The sequence below is a fragment of the Patella vulgata genome, chromosome 5 (genome assembly GCF_932274485.2).
Source record: "Patella vulgata chromosome 5, xgPatVulg1.2, whole genome shotgun sequence".
Classification (NCBI taxonomy): domain Eukaryota; kingdom Metazoa; phylum Mollusca; class Gastropoda; family Patellidae; genus Patella; species Patella vulgata.
Window position 1 is genome coordinate 23,006,487 of NC_065883.2, and position 17,378 is coordinate 23,023,864.

General features: G+C 37.3%; 1 protein-coding gene across 2 annotated transcripts in view; it reads right to left on the bottom strand.

Annotated features, from left to right (window-relative positions):
* The window catches only part of LOC126821979 (uncharacterized), a 98,928-nt gene that overhangs the window by 55,984 nt on the left and 25,566 nt on the right, over positions 1–17,378 (bottom strand). For both annotated transcript variants that reach the window (XM_050550670.2, XM_050550671.2), the window contains exon 2: positions 2,937–2,995. The gene's annotated coding sequence lies outside the window, so the exon portion shown is untranslated. The remainder of the gene's footprint in view (positions 1–2,936; positions 2,996–17,378) is intronic.

The following is a 17,378-nucleotide window of genomic DNA, read 5'->3' on the forward strand; positions in this document are numbered from 1 at the left end:
TGGCCTTTTATTAACATACACTGGTTACCTCTAATGAAAACAGCAGTGCATTTCCACAGTTTTGTATTGTTTCTGAATATCCCCTACTATATATAGCTTGAACCAATCAACGGATGAAGACTATCAAATGTCATAATTTATCATTGTGCCGGTTTGGAAATGTTCGATATTATCACATTTTTAATAGCCCTTTGTCTTTAAGAATGGTCACATAATCATGTACTGGAAAATGTGTTCCAACTTAAGGGACGCATATGTTTGTGACCAAATATGGCTATATCTTACAAGATAGTGAAGTCATAGCATATTTAAAATAATTCAAATGACATGTCTCTTTAACTGTCAGACGAGGATTGTATGAATTGTCTAGCACGTTTACTATGCATCGTGCACATATTTATAGAAGTTAATCAAGCACAAAATTAAACGTACAAAAATATGCACATGATCATCGTCAATCAGAGAATATATGCTAGCGCTATTGACACACTGTTCACGTCCAGTAAAGAGCTCTGCTGTCATAGCACTACGCTGGACTACCAGAAAGCTTTTCCAAAAGAAGAATGGTCAATAAATGTCAATATCAAAATGGTCCTATTTATATGTTCAATGCGCAATAAATCATTCCTCAAATGGTATGCAAATGTGAATATGTTATCAAAAGATTTCACAGTGATGCCTTTATGTAATAGAAAGGAATAATTTCACAAGTGGTACTTTTAATGTTCTAAGACACGTAAAATGCATTTATTAAGATAATATAAGACGATAATATCTCAGATATTCTGATAGATAATGTCTTTACATTATTTCTACCTATTTCTGTTCTACATGCCAATAAACTGTCTACAAAGGATCTTTCCACGCTGTTATGTACATATTTAATCATTCAATAAGACGATGCCAAGCTAGTATTATGACTTCTGTATTCAGTCTGATTTAATGTAATGAATAAATACAACTATAAGACGTCAGATATCGTTAAAACTGTATTTTTATTGTCTGAAAGCTAAAGCTTTTTATTATGATGTAATTTCCCAACTTGAATAATATACCATTACATCAACAATGATATTTACATGATATCTTTGGGTCTGATTCCGGATCATATTTCAAAATTCTAAGTTCTCAAAGTGATCTTGAACAGAATGCTCAAAAAAGAGTAAGCTATCCCGATAAACCGCATAAATTAAAGAGCATGTTCAGCCCAAATTGCGCCTTCAAGTTTACCCATCTATTTATAATTAATCCCTTTGCCTGTGGTGGGGGCCTGACAAGGACAGCTGTATAGTCGTTCGGATGGTACCAAATACCTAATCAGTTACTACGTGACAAGGAGTAGGGTCGCCTGTCTAACCTCGTGGGTTTAATCCGGGCCCCCCGGTTTCCTCCCGCTGCTAAAGACCCCTACGCGCAAGCGAATTATGGAAATAAAATTGAACCATATGTTAGTCCCGAAATGACCTAGTTTGTGTCGTGTGGATGTTAAAACCCCATTTCTCCCTCTTGCGTAAATTTACCACTGCTGAGCAATGATTCCAACCGAAAGACAACCCCTTTGATGAAACTTCTGACATTTAATAACGTAATTTCAGTAGAATTAATACCATTCTAATGATCAAAATGGAAATGGAAATTAACAAACTGATATTGTTAAAGCCGACTCATTGTTTTAACGGTGTATAGATGATATGTGACCTTTAATATGCTTCTGTAATCCTTAACCAGGAATCAAATATACTTGATTCCACTAAGCTGGTAACTGGAGATAAACTCTTGAATTCATTAAGTAAATGACACTGGATTGTGTTTCAAGTATCTTGTAGCTGAACTCTGGAATGTTTTATTACTAATCATTTCAGTAAGGGAAACAGAATGATTTTAATAGAATATCACAATCATTGAAATTAGGAAAATTTTAAAATAATTACAGAGAGAGAGATGGGATTAAAGTCCACTCGACACAAACTATGTCATTTTGGGACTAACACATGGTCCAATTTTATTTCAATAATTCGCTTGCACATAGGGGTCTTTAGCAGTGGGAGGAAACCAGAGGACCCGGAGAAAACCCACGAGGATGGACAGACGATCCCACTCCTTGTCACGTACAACCGGCTAATCGAAACCATGCCAGTTGACTCAATAACAGACCTTATGATACAGCGCGCACGTACTAACCATGATAACTATAGAGCGACGTTGTCTACGTAGAATATCTATATCTAATAATGCAGTGATGTTGAATATCAACGATGGTTATGTAGAGACGTTAAACGAGCGATGTTGATGATCTACTATACTAATGGAGCGATGCTGGATATCTACGATAATGTTAGAGCGACGTTGCATATCTACGATAACAATGGAGCGACGTCGAATAGACGACAAGGAATATCTACGATAATAATTGGGTCATGATGATTATCTAAGATAACTATGGAGCGACGTTGAGTATTTACAATAATTAACATTGCTGTATTTACAGCTTAGAGAGGGGCTTCTCCTAATACAACTGGAAAAGTTACAACGAAATCATTTCTTGTGACAATTTCAATAATTGCCTTGTACCTACATATACAATGTTACAAGGGCAATTGTTCCTTGTAATATGCAATAACTAAATGAGATGTACAAACCAGACTTTATTAATCCGGTAATTGGAGATGAATCCATAGAAATCATTAGCTTAATGACCATCGACAGAGTTACAGGTGTCGTATCACAGACAGACGTTATATGAGATATAAATACATGGCATTATTCCATTGATTTACATTATATTTCTTTATCGCAGAAGTCTCTCTGCCTTAATAAATCCGTCCAGATGATTCAACTCCGGGAATAATGTGGATTTACCATGTACGTGCTGAGATTGAACTGTGACTTGTAGGTTGGTTTTTTTTGATATCGTGAAACAAGAAAAATGAACTCACCATTTACTGCTCAAAATCACCAGTTATATTTGTTTTACATTTATCCTATAACCTCAAATCTGAAAATAAATATATAGGCATATCAACACGTGTACGCCAAACCTTTCAGTTTAAACATACATTATGCAAGAGCTAAATCGGCCTATTGCAGGTCTTTCTTTAGGTCCGAAAAGTTATCAAAATTATTAATTAGAATTAATTAACTTATCCAGACCATAATCAATTCTTGATGTCATCGCTAGCCTGCCTTATTTACTGCTTTAGGATCCTTTTTGCAGCTCAGCTTTCATTAATGATTAAATCATGAAATGGATAATCGAGACTGTGTTTTTTATTGTACCGACTTTAGTAATGATGATCGAGGCTAGGCCGAAAATTCAATCGCTAAATTCTCGGTTCAGAGTGGATCAATTTGACTGAAATTTTCAGTAAATCCCCTTTATATTATCTAGTTTTTAATTATTATAGTCATAACTACCAGCTCTTTATCTAATCTCCCACAATGTTAAATAGAGTTTCAATAAACCTTACTATAGAGTATCGGTCCAAAAGCAAATTGATTTTCATCTTTTCAAACAGAGTTTAGGATTGGAAGCAAATATTCTTTTCTTTTACTGTTGAAAAAAGGGACCAATTTCATTCTATTTTTGGTTCTAAATATATATCAATAAACAAAGTTTTTAGAACGTGAGAAATGTGGTTAATCTTTTCCGGGTTATTATTTCTACAATAGCATATCGTGTTTACATACATGTAGAATATCATTATTATACAGCAGACCCCACAAATATTAATATCATAAACCATCCATACATGAACACGCAGTTTTTATTAATCTTTAAAATATAAACCAACATTTTCAAGAGTTTATAATTTCCCTTATAGATTTCCCACGCCCCCTCTATACAGTCATAAACAATACATTTCATAACAATGGGATTTGTCCCCGCACATTTTGTCAACTATAAGTGATAAATTTTCCTCGATGGTATCGTATTTCAAAAATAAGAAAGCTTCATGTCCACAGATCATCTTTCATGAAAGGAAATGCGTGTAAAGGAAATACACTGGGAACGATTTGTTTACTTGTAAACAATAGTATAATAACCAAGGAAGGTGACTTGATATAGTATATATATAAAAAAATAGTCGAATAGTTGGTGTGAAAATTCTTCCTGTCCTTGGGTGTTGGATGGCCGAATGGTTAGCACGCGCGCGCTGTATCATAAGGCCTGTCATTGAGTCAACTGGCGTGGTTTCGAATTCCCGGTTGTACGTGAAAAGGAGGAGGGTCGCCTGTCCAACCTCATGGGTTTTCTCCGGGTCCCCCGGTTTCCTCCCACTGCTAAAGACCCCTACGCGCAAGCAAATTATTGAAATAAAATTAAACCCGAAATGACCTAGTTTTTGTCGAGTGGACGTTAAACCCCATTTCTCTCTTTCTCTCTCTCTTCCTGTCCTTTGTAACCGTCTAAACTGTGGACCCGTAAAACTCCAGGGTTTGGAATAAGAGCCGTCACAGCAAATGTTTTACATGGGCCCGAATCTCTGCTAATTTACAAATTATCTTAGTTCTTTGCCTTGAGAATTACATGGTGGTTAAGTGAGTAAGAACGCTGGTTCTCTAGCCTGGAGGTCGTGGGTTCGCTCTTTGTGTTGGCCGAGAAAAATTATCGGAATTTTTCGGCGGCGTGGTTTCCCCTTGCCAGTGGTGCAGGACGGAGGGCCTGACAAGGATGGCTGTCTAGTCGTTCGGATGGGACAAAAAACCGAAATTCCGTGTACATATTGGCATGCACGTAAATGATCCTTGGCAGATGGAATTCGAAATAAGAGTGGACCGTAGCGCCTCTGTCCGGGCAAAATTCCCCGCATAGCGTATGGAAATCTTCATTAGCCCAATCAGAGCAGAACAGTAGAACGTTAAACTCCAGTTCATTTTATTTCTGTATTTAATAACATATCGCAGGACAGTAGAACGTTAAACCCCATTTCATTTCATATAATAACATATTATTATACACGCTTTTACATGTTTCACACTTCCCATTTCATGATAAACACAAGCTCATTTATTAGATTAACCGAAGAAATATTCAACCACCTATAATTAATTAATTCACCCAACTTCATAACCATGTGAGTTTCTTAATCCACATTAAATATTGCCATTTAACAGTCGCGATATTGTAAGTGGTAATGTTACTGTGCCTCAAGGGCTTTCCTGCATACTTATGTACATACAGATGAATAAATGTTATTACATATCTAAAAGCTTGATCAATAATAAGACTTTTAGATATATGCCCTTAAGCTTGATATTTATCTAGAGATATGTGCGACACATCCGTATTGCTAATTTTAACATAAATGCAGTAAAGGAGAACAAATGTGTATATACATCTTCGAGCACTTTGCCTAATGTACAAGGATTATAGAATTAAAAATCATAGAAAACTGATACTAACCCAACTTCATTAATTTTAAATCCGACCACGTCCCAGCTTTGTATTGAGCTAAAAAAAATGTAGTGGTTCGACATTATTGCATATTTTTCTAGACCTTATAATTGTTTTATTGTCAGTGGTGCAGGATGGATGGCCTGACAAGGACAGCTCTCTAATCGTTCGGATGGGACGAAAAACCGAGGTTCCGTGTATACATTGGCATGCGCGTAAAAGATCCCTATAAGAGTAGGCCATAGTGCCGCTACCTGGGCAAAATTCCCCTTATAGCACACGGTATGGCGTATGCCCGTCTTTATTAGCCCAGAACAGTAGGACCGTTAAACCCCATTTCATTTCATTTCATTTCGTTTCATTTATAAGTGTTTTTATCCTAGTATAGTGCATGTGTCGTGTTCTACTGTGCATATCAGCATATTGTTTCGGCGCCATTTTGAAAAATGAACTCCTATTTCGTCCGAATTCGGTAAATGAGCTAAATAAAAGAGATGCCATATAATATGAAGGCAGAAACAACGTGTAGATTTTTAAAATGAGAGATGACTCTACTTTTACCTAACTTTGTAATCTGTAGATCTAAATAGTTACATGCACATAATTTTGCATCGTAAAGACGTTGGTCCGCAATACTTCCTACCGTTTTATTTTTAGATTATTAGTAGATGATTGTCTAATCAAGTTAAAGATGACGTAGTATTGATGATAGTAATGCTACTGTTATTGTCGACGAAAAAAGCCTTTGAAGAAAACCGTTTCAGACATATTAAGTATGTTCGAAACACCACAAACCCTTTAGAATTCGTGATGTGCTACTTGTCGCATGCATGTAAATTGATTTTAAACATTAGGTTCTGGTTCTTTCAACTCAGACGTACAATCTTCGTCTGTATCATTGCATCCAGCGTCCATTATCGTTATATACGGCATTGGGTTGATGGCATGCTATAATCATGGTGATATTAGAACCGAACACCGTGCCCCTCAGCCTTCTATTGACAATAGTTAATCGCCCATGAAGTTTGGCTAATAAACTACCCTAACCCGTGTCAGAAACAAAACCACCATGACACAAAACTTCCGCTCACGACTATAGAGGTCGCGTAATGAGGCCAAGACATCTTACCAAGAGTTCATCCGCGTCAAAACATAATCCTCATATATCTTATTAATTACTCACTGATATCATGCCTAGCACGTGCTAGCCATATTATTAATTCTTCTTTATTTGCTCAGGGGCATAAGCGACCTTAGAGATAAAAGCGAAAGTGGCAATATTATTTCAAATTTAACAAACGATGCCACAAGCGATAATAATCATGAAAAGGCAAATCGGTGAATATGGAGGGAATTGAATTGCTAATAGTCTTCCTCTTGATGATGGCGACTTATCAGCTTGAACTAACAAACTGATGGAAGGATGGAAATGAAAGAACTCGTGTAGGTTATCCTAAAGTAATAACCGAGGCTCCTCCTGGGTATTTTATTACTTGGACCATCGTCAATATTGTCTTTGAAGAAATATTTAATAATTCGCTCAAAAATAGATTGCAAATAGATTATTGATGGAATTTTATTATAGCATGGCCGACATCGATGACGCCTACTCTAATCCGACCCAGTTAATACACACTAGCTGAGCAGGTGCTTCTTTCTCGATTTGGAATTTCTATATGGAAAGACATATCAAAAAACAAAACAAACTGCAATAGAGTAGTGCCTTCAAACTTGTATTTTTGTAGAATTGGAGAGAGAGGGCGCGAGAGAGAGAGAGAGAGAGGGGGGGGGGAGTAACGTCAACTGACACAAACTAGGTCATTTCGGGACTAACATATGGTTCATTTTGATTTCAATAATTCGCTTGCGCGTAGGGGTGTTTAGCAGTGGGATGAAACCGGAGGACCCGGAGAAAACCCACGAGGTTGGACAGGTGACCCTGCTCCATGTAACATACAAGCGAGGAATCGAAAGCACGCCACTTGACACAATGACAGACCTGATGGTTTCACGCGCAGGCGTTAAACCACTAGACAACCCAACCCCCTGTATCGGGCAGAGTAAATGGATGCAGATTTAAATGTATCGTGCGTTTGAAGTCGTAAATCTTTAATATTTGTAATGACCAGGAAAATAAAATTAAAAGAGTGTGGTCCAACTTCATGGGGTTTCTTCTGGTTCCCCTAAGCGCAAATGAATTATTGAAATAACTTGTAAAATCTGTTAGTAATGAAATAACAAACAGAGTTTGCGTCGAGCGGACGTTACTCCTCTCCACCTCCCCCCCCCCCTCATTTATTCGTCTTCCTTCTTCCAAGACAGACCTAAAGCGCTGACAGACCCTTATATTTGATGCATTTAGCCAAGTTTCCTTGATTTTAACGTACCTTAACATAATGATTAAAACCTATATACTGTCTCCAATGTCTGAAACACGAGTAACTCTCTTTCGTCCTACTGAACTCGATTGACATCAATGTAAGTCACGACAGCTAGTGATGGAAAGCGATAAATCTTCATACTTAACACAGATTGTTGTAAGGGATTTTTTTTTTGCTGTCATGATCAGCTTTAAATGCCTGTTCTTCAATCTTACAATCTCTAATCTAAAATTAACCACAGATTGAGAACAAATATCAAAGAACCCCCGCTCTCTTTTCAATATCCTTGTCGATCAATATTCAGCCGCAGCAAATCAAACGTTCGACTTGGACAAACCGACATTTTGTTAATCTGTTTCTCCAGGCGATATCTCAAACCAAACATCGTCAACTGAAAGAAACCTTGTCGAGCTATTGAAAGCAATAATTTGTAAACTAAATTTTTATAGCTTTTTGGTTATTCTATCATAATAAATCTGTTTTCACGAACATCAGTGTCAATATTGTATAATCAAATTTGTCTGCTTCAACGAAAACAAAGGTCGTTTTTTTTCACATAGTGGGGGTTGGGTGGTCGAGTGGAATAACGCGTGTGCTTTAGATCATAAGGTCTGTTATTAACCTAATTGGCGTAGTTTAAAACCCAAACATATACGTGACGAGGATCAGGGTCGCCTGTACATCCTCGTTGGGTTTTTCCGGGTCCCTCGGTTTCCTCCTACAGTCAAAAGCCCCTGTTCAGAATCAGATTATTGAAAAAAAGTGTTAGTCACGAAATGACCCAGTTTGTGTCGAGTGGACGTTAAACACCGAAATGAAATGAAATGGGGTTTAACGTCCCACTGTTCTGCTCCGAACTGGGCTAATGAAGACGGGCATACGCCATACAGTGTGCTATGAGGGGAAATTTTGCCCGGACAGCGGCACTACGGCCTAATTTATATAGAATTCCAACTGTCAAGGGATATTTTACGTGCACGCCAATGTATACACGGGACCTCGGTTTTCCGTCTCATCTGAATGACTAGACAATTGTCCTTGTCAGGCCCTCCATCCTGCATCAATGACAAGGGGGAACCACGCCGAGAAATCTGAATGAACTTTCTCGGCCAATGCAGGGATCGAACACCCGACCTCCAGGCTAGCGAGCCAGCGTCTTACCCACTTAGCCAGCGACACCATCAACCCCCCTCTCTCCATATAGTATGTTAGATTTGGTCCATCTCTCCAATTATATCTCTCACAAGTCTAAATCTTAATTTACACGACGATTCCAGATAAGATTTTTTTAAACTTTTTAATTCATTTCAATAATAACAGCTTGTTTCTAATACCTTTGAGATTTTGTGTCAACAACAGCGTCTTATTATATTTATAATCACGCGGATTCCATGTTATCTAAATGGTGACGTTTTTAACCAGGCAACCAAACGTGAAGAGGGATTCAACTCAACACAAAGATATTGTTAGCTATTTGAACTTTCAAAATGAGAAATGATTTCGTGTATTCTAGCACAAATAAGCATACCCTGCCTCCTGAGGGACACCCGTCAATGAACCCACTAAAACAAGGATGGCTGTGATTTAGCATTTAGCCGTACTATACCCACAGCCGGATTATCTCAGCTCAGTGTGACACAAACTAGGTCATTTCGGGCCTAACACATGGTTCAATTTTATCTTAATAATTCGCTTGGGCGTAGTTGTCATTAGCAGTGGGAGGTAACCGGAGAAACCCACGAGGTTGGACAGGCGACCTACTCCTTGTCACTTACAACCGGGGAATCGAAATCATGTGAGCTGACTCAATGACAGACCTTATGATACAGCGCGCACAAGCTAACCATTCGGCCATCCACCCTCGCCCCCCCCCCCCTCCCTCAGGTATAGTTTTAGAAAACATTGATGTTTAGATTCCATAACTACGGGCATATCAAACAAATGACAAGAAGAGCTATAAAGACACAGCAAACAACCCAAAAACAGTTGTTCTAGCGACATATCGAACAACCAGAAAGCAATCGTTATAACGACATACCGGAAGGAAACAACTTTTATAAGGACATAGCAAACAAATGGAAAACAAGTATTATAAAGACATACACAATCGGGAAACACGGGCATAGCTAACTACCGGACCAGAAACATTTGATATAAGCATACACAAAACAAAACACACTAGGTCATTTCGGGACTAACATATGGTTCAATTTTAATTCAATAATTCGCTTGCGCGTAGTGGTCTTTAGCAGTGGGGGGGAGAGACCCGGAGAAAACCCACGAGGTTGGACAGGCGACCCTACTCCTTATCACGTACAACCGGGTAATCGAAACCACGCCAGTTGACACAATGATAGACCTTATGATACAGCGTGCATGCGCTAACCATTCGGCCATCCAACCCCCGAGAGTACTACCAACCGAAGTTTTACTAAGAAAGGGTTGGTTTTTAGCCTCCATTAAGGATACAATTCATATATCCTGTTCACTGAGGTAGAATATAAACGACAGTTAGTTTACATGTAACTAATTTTTAGTTGACCTGTTAAAACTAGGTAGCATGTCATTTCGATTAGTAAAAAACACAAACAACTATATCATACATTCTACAACTAGTCGTATGATTTTAACACGTTATGTGGTAACTGACACCATCACCTTAACTTTACACTTAGAACACCCCTGTCAAATACAAGGTATACATGCATAGCAATGATTATCGCTACAAAAACTAGTCTCTCGTACAGATCAGTGTGACATTTAGAACGTGGATGTTCAATGATAATATAAATTTATAGTTCATGAAGACCGTAAATGCTACTAGTTTTATTACTTTACTGCTCGGTCATCGATATACAACACTGGAGTCCAACAATATCATTAATGTACAGTAGCGTATGCAGGTTTTAGTAAAGGGAGGGCTGGGGTGAGGGAGTAAACAAAATATAGAGTTAAAAGTTTTATCCAATTTGGTAGGCAGAGTATAATAGTTACAAAAGAGCACAATTTTGATTAATTTGTTAAAATGTGGCCTAATACTCCCACATCCCTCCCCTAAATACGGGCTGGCAATTTCTTTTGTTGGTTTTATTGTCTGGTCCCAATATGTTAACGGTTTATCAGCGAATCTATCGCAATTAGATCACGAGATTGGTCCACTTCCTGAAACAATTGACTCAGAAGATGACGATATACTCTGGAAAGGAGATTAATTGGTAACTTGAAACCATTTTAATAATTCAGATGTACTTTGGTAACTAAAAGAGGGGTGTTCACCCCAATATAGAATCGAAGAAACAAGAAGCGGGGCGTAACATCTGATCGACACAAACTGGGTAATCTCGCCACTAACATATGACACAATTGTATTTTAAAAATATGCTTGTGCGTAGCAATTTGAAGCCGTGGGAGAAAACTGGACTGCATGTCCCGGAGTAATTCCACCAGGTTGAAATGCGAACCTACCGCTCGTCACCTCGCCACATGACAAAATGGCGGACCCAATGTTCTACATCTTTGTACACTTGGCAAACCTCGGCAGTTTCCGTTACTCTACATGTAGCCTCGACTGTATGACGGTAAGTGATATGTCCCTACGCCTATACAATTGCAATGCGGCACCGGTTTACTTATTAGGAAAAGTTGCCGCTTTTAAAAAGAAGTTATCAAAATTGCGTCGTTCCAAGCGTGTGTATAATTTTTAGTGCAGTTGTTCTTGTTTGAAGAAAATCGGATAAACTTGAAAGAAAAACAGCTTCAGACTTTGAAATATTTGTATGATAAAACATTCTTCAAATGCGTCGTCATGGGCAACGCCGTTGGTAATCCGGAAACTTGAAAGTAGTTCAGTTCCAATGGCGGACTTCGTCATAAAGCCGAGGCTAGGTGTGTTGGGTACTGGAATCTGCTGAGGTTTGCCGATTGCATCTTTATTGTTAGACCATTCGACCTAAAAATCCCCCGACCCAAATGTAAGTATGTAAGCGAGTTAAATTACGTCAACCTTATACAACTGACAGATGTCTAATTAAATGATGAGCCGGTATAATGTCAAGCCCTTTGACCTATCAAGGTGTTTGAGTGACCTTTCTATAACTGCATGCAAATCCTCGTGTAATTATGTTACGTTGTTGATCACGGTACTTTTAGTAAGTAACTTACTAAGGACTCAGTACTGGCTAAAGACTCAAATTGAATTTATCTTGTAAACAAATCAGAAATACAAATAATAGATAATGAACTGATCCATCCAGCACCACAATGTCACCTTTTCTATAATGATATGTGGGGGGGGGGGGGCGAATGGTTAGCGCCTGTGCGTTGTATCAAAAGGTCTGTCATTGAGTCAACTGGCGTGGTTTCAATAACCCGGTTGTGACAAGGAGTAGGGTTACCTGTCCAACTTTGTGGGTTTTCTCAAGGTCCTCAGATTTAATCCCACTTTTAGTAAGTAACTTACTAAGGACTCAGTACTGGCTAAAGACTCAAATTGAATTTATCTTGTAAACAAATCAGAAATACAAATAATAGATAATGAACTGATCCATCCAGCACCACAATGTCACCTTTTCTATAATGATATGTGGGGGGGGGGGGCGAATGGTTAGCGCCTGTGCGTTGTATCAAAAGGTCTGTCATTGAGTCAACTGGCGTGGTTTCAGTAACCCGGTTGTGACAAGGAGTAGGGTTACCTGTCCAACTTCGTGGGTTTTCTCCAGGTCCTCAGATTTAATCCCACTGCTAAAGACCGCTATGGGCAAGCGAATTATTGAAATACAATTGAACCATATGTTAGTCCCGAAATGACCTAGTTTGTGTCGAGTGGACGTTAAACCCCATCTAAGCCTCTCTCTCTCATGATATACTAGTTGACTTATATTCCGGTATGTACAATTTACAGATCTCCTGAAATCCAAACCCACATCTCTACCACTTATGTACTTAAATCCATGCATTAGACAAAGCTTCGTCATTATTTATTAAAATAAAAAAAATTACGAGGTCAAGCAAACACTGACCTTTGTCCTCCGATCATTGGGCTTAACGGTACCATTCCTACTTTCACAACGATATATTATTATATTGTACATTTTCACCCGAAAAGGCTTTATTGAAATTTGCATATTTAGATATTATAACTTCTATTCTCGTGATAATCAACTAAACAATATAGTAATTAGAATTGTTTAAGTTGTTGGGGATTAACCACTTTACGTAATCGTAGTGAGGCAACTGGTAGGTTTGTTTATAAGTTAGTAACGGTTTCTATAGATTTGGGAACTTTTAACAACTCAAAGATATATAAACCCAAGAAACATAGTTACGTTTACTAACTATAAACTTATTAGAAACCTGACCAGTTGTTCCCGTATTTAGTTCCAGCCCTGTATAGTATAGAGACTAATTATAAGACAGAGATCATTCCTTTATAATAATATTGTATTTGGTTTTCAAATATGTCATACCCCCATCCTTTCTCCTAAACTTTATAAACAATGGGTGTTGATGATGGACATTGAGTTAAGAATAGGTTTAACACAAAACGATGCATGAGCTTTTTAAGCGCTATAGAAACCAGTCGCCTGTAAAAGAAAATCTGAGATTAATACGTGTTACTCACGATAACCCGATCCTTAAATCCAATTAAACAAAATGCCCTAACCATTCCCAAACTTTGAAAAGACATCCTGATGAATTTTAAAGATCAGGTTGTGTCGTCTTGACCGTTTAAATCAATCAACAACCAAATAATTACAAATGGAATTGTACAGGTCATGTCAACATGGTAATTTACAACAATCATTTAAACGAAAGGTCATGTAATCGACTCAGAAAGGGCACGGAATTAATCTCAGATTAATCAAACCTTTCGGGTTTTGCAAATCTCCAGTTTTGTGATATGACACATGATAAAATGCGCTGTTATCTCCCTTTGGAATCAGTTCTATGCAACCTCCGTATTTTTTTGTATAACATTTTACCCAGCACTAGAGATAAACATAAGGTTTAAGGTTTACTCAACACAAACTACGTTATTTCGGGACTATGGTCTATGTTCAGTTCAATAGTTTGCTTACGTATAAGTGTCGTTATTCGTTCAGCAACGGGGAACACGGAGCAAATCTACGAGCTTTGATAGACGAATCAAGTCTAAGCACCTGCGGTATAAGCGAACACGCGAGACCTATATATAAGATAAAGAATGCACGGATTTTTCGGGGTTTTTTTTCAGAGAGAGAGAAAAAGAGAAATGGGGTTTAACGTCCACACGACACAACCTAGGCCATTTCGGGAATAACATATGGTTTAATTTTATTTCAATAATTCGCATGCGCGTAGGGGTCTTTAGCAGTGGGAGGAAACCGGAGGACCCGGAGAAAACCCACGAGGCTGGACTGGCGACCCTACTCCTTTTCACGTACAACCGGGGATTCGAAACCTCGCCACTTGACTCAGACCTTATGATACAGCACGCACGTGCTAACCATTCGACCATCACCCCCCCCCCCCCCCCCCCCACGATTTCTTTCAGCGCACAGGTACGCAAACGATATTAATATTTTGTATAGATTATTTTTAATATTAAACAGATGTAAACAATATACTTTAATATACTTCATTCCATCGGCTAATTTCTAATTTCGTCATAGTAATAGGATTCTTTATTCACAAAGAGATTGGAAATTCTAGCCTCCAGTGAATATTCTGACATCGCTAATAGCTTTGGGTAGAATGACGAAATCAAATTTTAAGAATTTAAAATTCATGTAAATTTAAATTTGCAAGTAAGTGAATTATAATTCACGACGGAATTGAGTTAATCGCAGAGGGGGGAATACAATCGTAATTACGAGCATGATAAATTATTTTAATGAGTCACGGAGAATTTTTCGCCCCAAATTGAGTTATTTAAGTTTGATTAGATCAATACAATGTGACTGTCATAAATTAAATATGTCGAGGTACCAGCCATTGTTCGTATTGTCGATTTGGACTTAACAAATTTGTTTGATTTCAAAGAGAATACATCACAATGTCTGCTCGAGTTATCGTACATAGCAGCACAAAAGGTCGTCTTCAATGTTATAGGCATCCGTGAAAGGACCGTCTCTCAATATTCCGATTAAGAAGTATTGTTTGGAAGCATTCCTTCTTGACAGACGTTCTGAAAAGGAGATAAGTCTTACTGGCCAAAATAAAACAAACACAAGCAATGGTTCAGCAATAGAGGCATTATAATGCTTTGGGGGTCTTGATGACTGGGGATAATCTATAAAATTACATATGGGGTGCTCAAATTAAATCGTGTTCAAAATTTGAGACAAATCTGGCAAACCATGATGCAATATAGACGTTTTCAAGTACAAATTAATGGTTTTCAGAAAGATACCATACTTGGTGAGAGTGATAATGTCGCTTTAATGTCCTTTAACCCTTCTAATCTATCACCAGGGAAGGGACGTTACCACACTACTTCGATCGATGGTAATATTTTCTATAGTTACATTTGCAATGACAGCAGACAAACCGTTTCGCTTTCAGCAGATTTCAATTTATTTTCATTCGAATTGCAAATAGATACTTAACGTGCACTAACAAATTTCATACTGAGCCTCTGTGTTTCGTCAGGTGCAAACGCATAGACAATGGTCGGTGAGAATCTGGATTGACGAAGTCGCAAGGTTCTTTTAACCTTCGCCGGGATTAGAAACCCGACTGCCAGTGCAGTTTTCGAACCTAATAGAAAAACATTATTTTCCGAAACAAAAAGCTTTTCCTGTTAAAAGAACCGAGTTTCCCAAATATATCTAGCATTTCTGAGTATGTAAGATATTTATAACTTTAAAGTTACCACTATTCAATTTATCGGACATACGAAACTGCGGATTTAATTTTTGCTAATTAAAATAGTTTTTTTTATATCTTTTACGAACACTGGCTTATTGGTTTTTTTTCAGTTATATTGTGCAGATAAACAATACAGTGAATGTCGTTAAGAAAAAAATGATTAATTCAGATTTGCAAACAAAGAGCTATTCACCATTTGTTTTTTAAGAAGCAAAACATTAACTTAGTCCAAGTAAACTTTTTCGTAATTAGCAAAGACAAAAGGCAAAGGCAGTCGAAGATTAAAAAAACAAAGAATTGTGTATATCGAGTTCTGCGTTGCTATAGAGATGCCCAAACATAGACTATGAGTGTCTCCGTTGCTGAATTATTGAAGAACTTGCCTACTTGTGGTAGCTGACTAGATTGGCTAATCAAATCTTCAAATACTTGAGAAATATAGCATATTTATATTGAATTATCCTTAATTGTTGGGCAAGAGACACTTTTTCAATATGAGTTCTTCAGAAATCTTAGAACTAAAATAAAAACTGTTATCATTATTGATGAGGTTAACTTGGGATAAGACTCTTAAAGGAAAATCATTAATTTAGACTAATTAGTAAATAATTGTTCTAAACAATTAGACTCAAAGTTGAAGTTTAGGAATGTAAATGGAATATTGAAAAATAGCTACACAAGTGTTTGGTTTGTCCGGAATTTTGAGATAACATCAATGATTAACTATACGTAGCTCTCTAAACGTTTAATTAAATAAAATATAGAGGTCTTCTTTTAAGTCTCTTGACCTCGATGTTAGTGGATACAAATTAATAAAATATACAACATGCGTTTACTGACGCATGAACATGACGGTGTACAATCTTTAAATGACGTTAGAACTTGCCAATTTGAATAATGTCATGTTGTTTTTGTAAGAGTGCAACTAATTGTGTATTATCCTAAATTCAATAGCTAATTTTTTGTTCTGATGAGTTATGCTGACTTAACATCTAAATGACGTGAATAAGTTTAAAGGACGTAAAGTTCTATTCTTTGGAAGCTTAAAAGGGACGAATATGGGCCTAAAAGAACATATTAATGTAATATGAATGTATGTAAAGTAATTTATATTCAATTTCAAAATTATTCATTGTAATTTCTAATCAATTATCTTTGCTGAAATACGCGAACAGTCGAAATTGAATGACAGTCGTTTACACCTGATTAGTTCTTCTACACGTTTATTTTATTATTATTTTGTCGTTTGTGAATCAGCATTTTCTAACTGTCTTGTATATGGTTTTCTTTGTTCATGATAAAAGGCGCCCGAAACCAGAGAATACACGAATTGTTTACTAATTATAAACTGTTCATTGTGGTTTAAATATTGCATGGCATCTTATAATTTTACGGCAAGATAACAACATCAATATTGATTGAAATGCGCCAATATTGAATTCTAATTCGTGGTTTTGATTTCGAATATTATGGAAAATATTAAGTTAGAGCTTAAGCTCCTTAAACAGTTACCGTGAACAATGCACTTCTATACAAGTGTCTCACCATCATGCTAAATTATTTGACAGCGCGAGGCGATTGTCTGCATAAACCACAGACTCCTTTTTCCCTGAAAATAGCTAATGTTTTTTTTTAAAATTTAGTTTTAGGCGTTATATCACTGCAAGCAATAAATAAAATGAAATGAAATGAAATGGGGTTTAACGTCCTACTGTTCTGCTCCTAACCTGGGCTAATGAAGACGGGCATACACC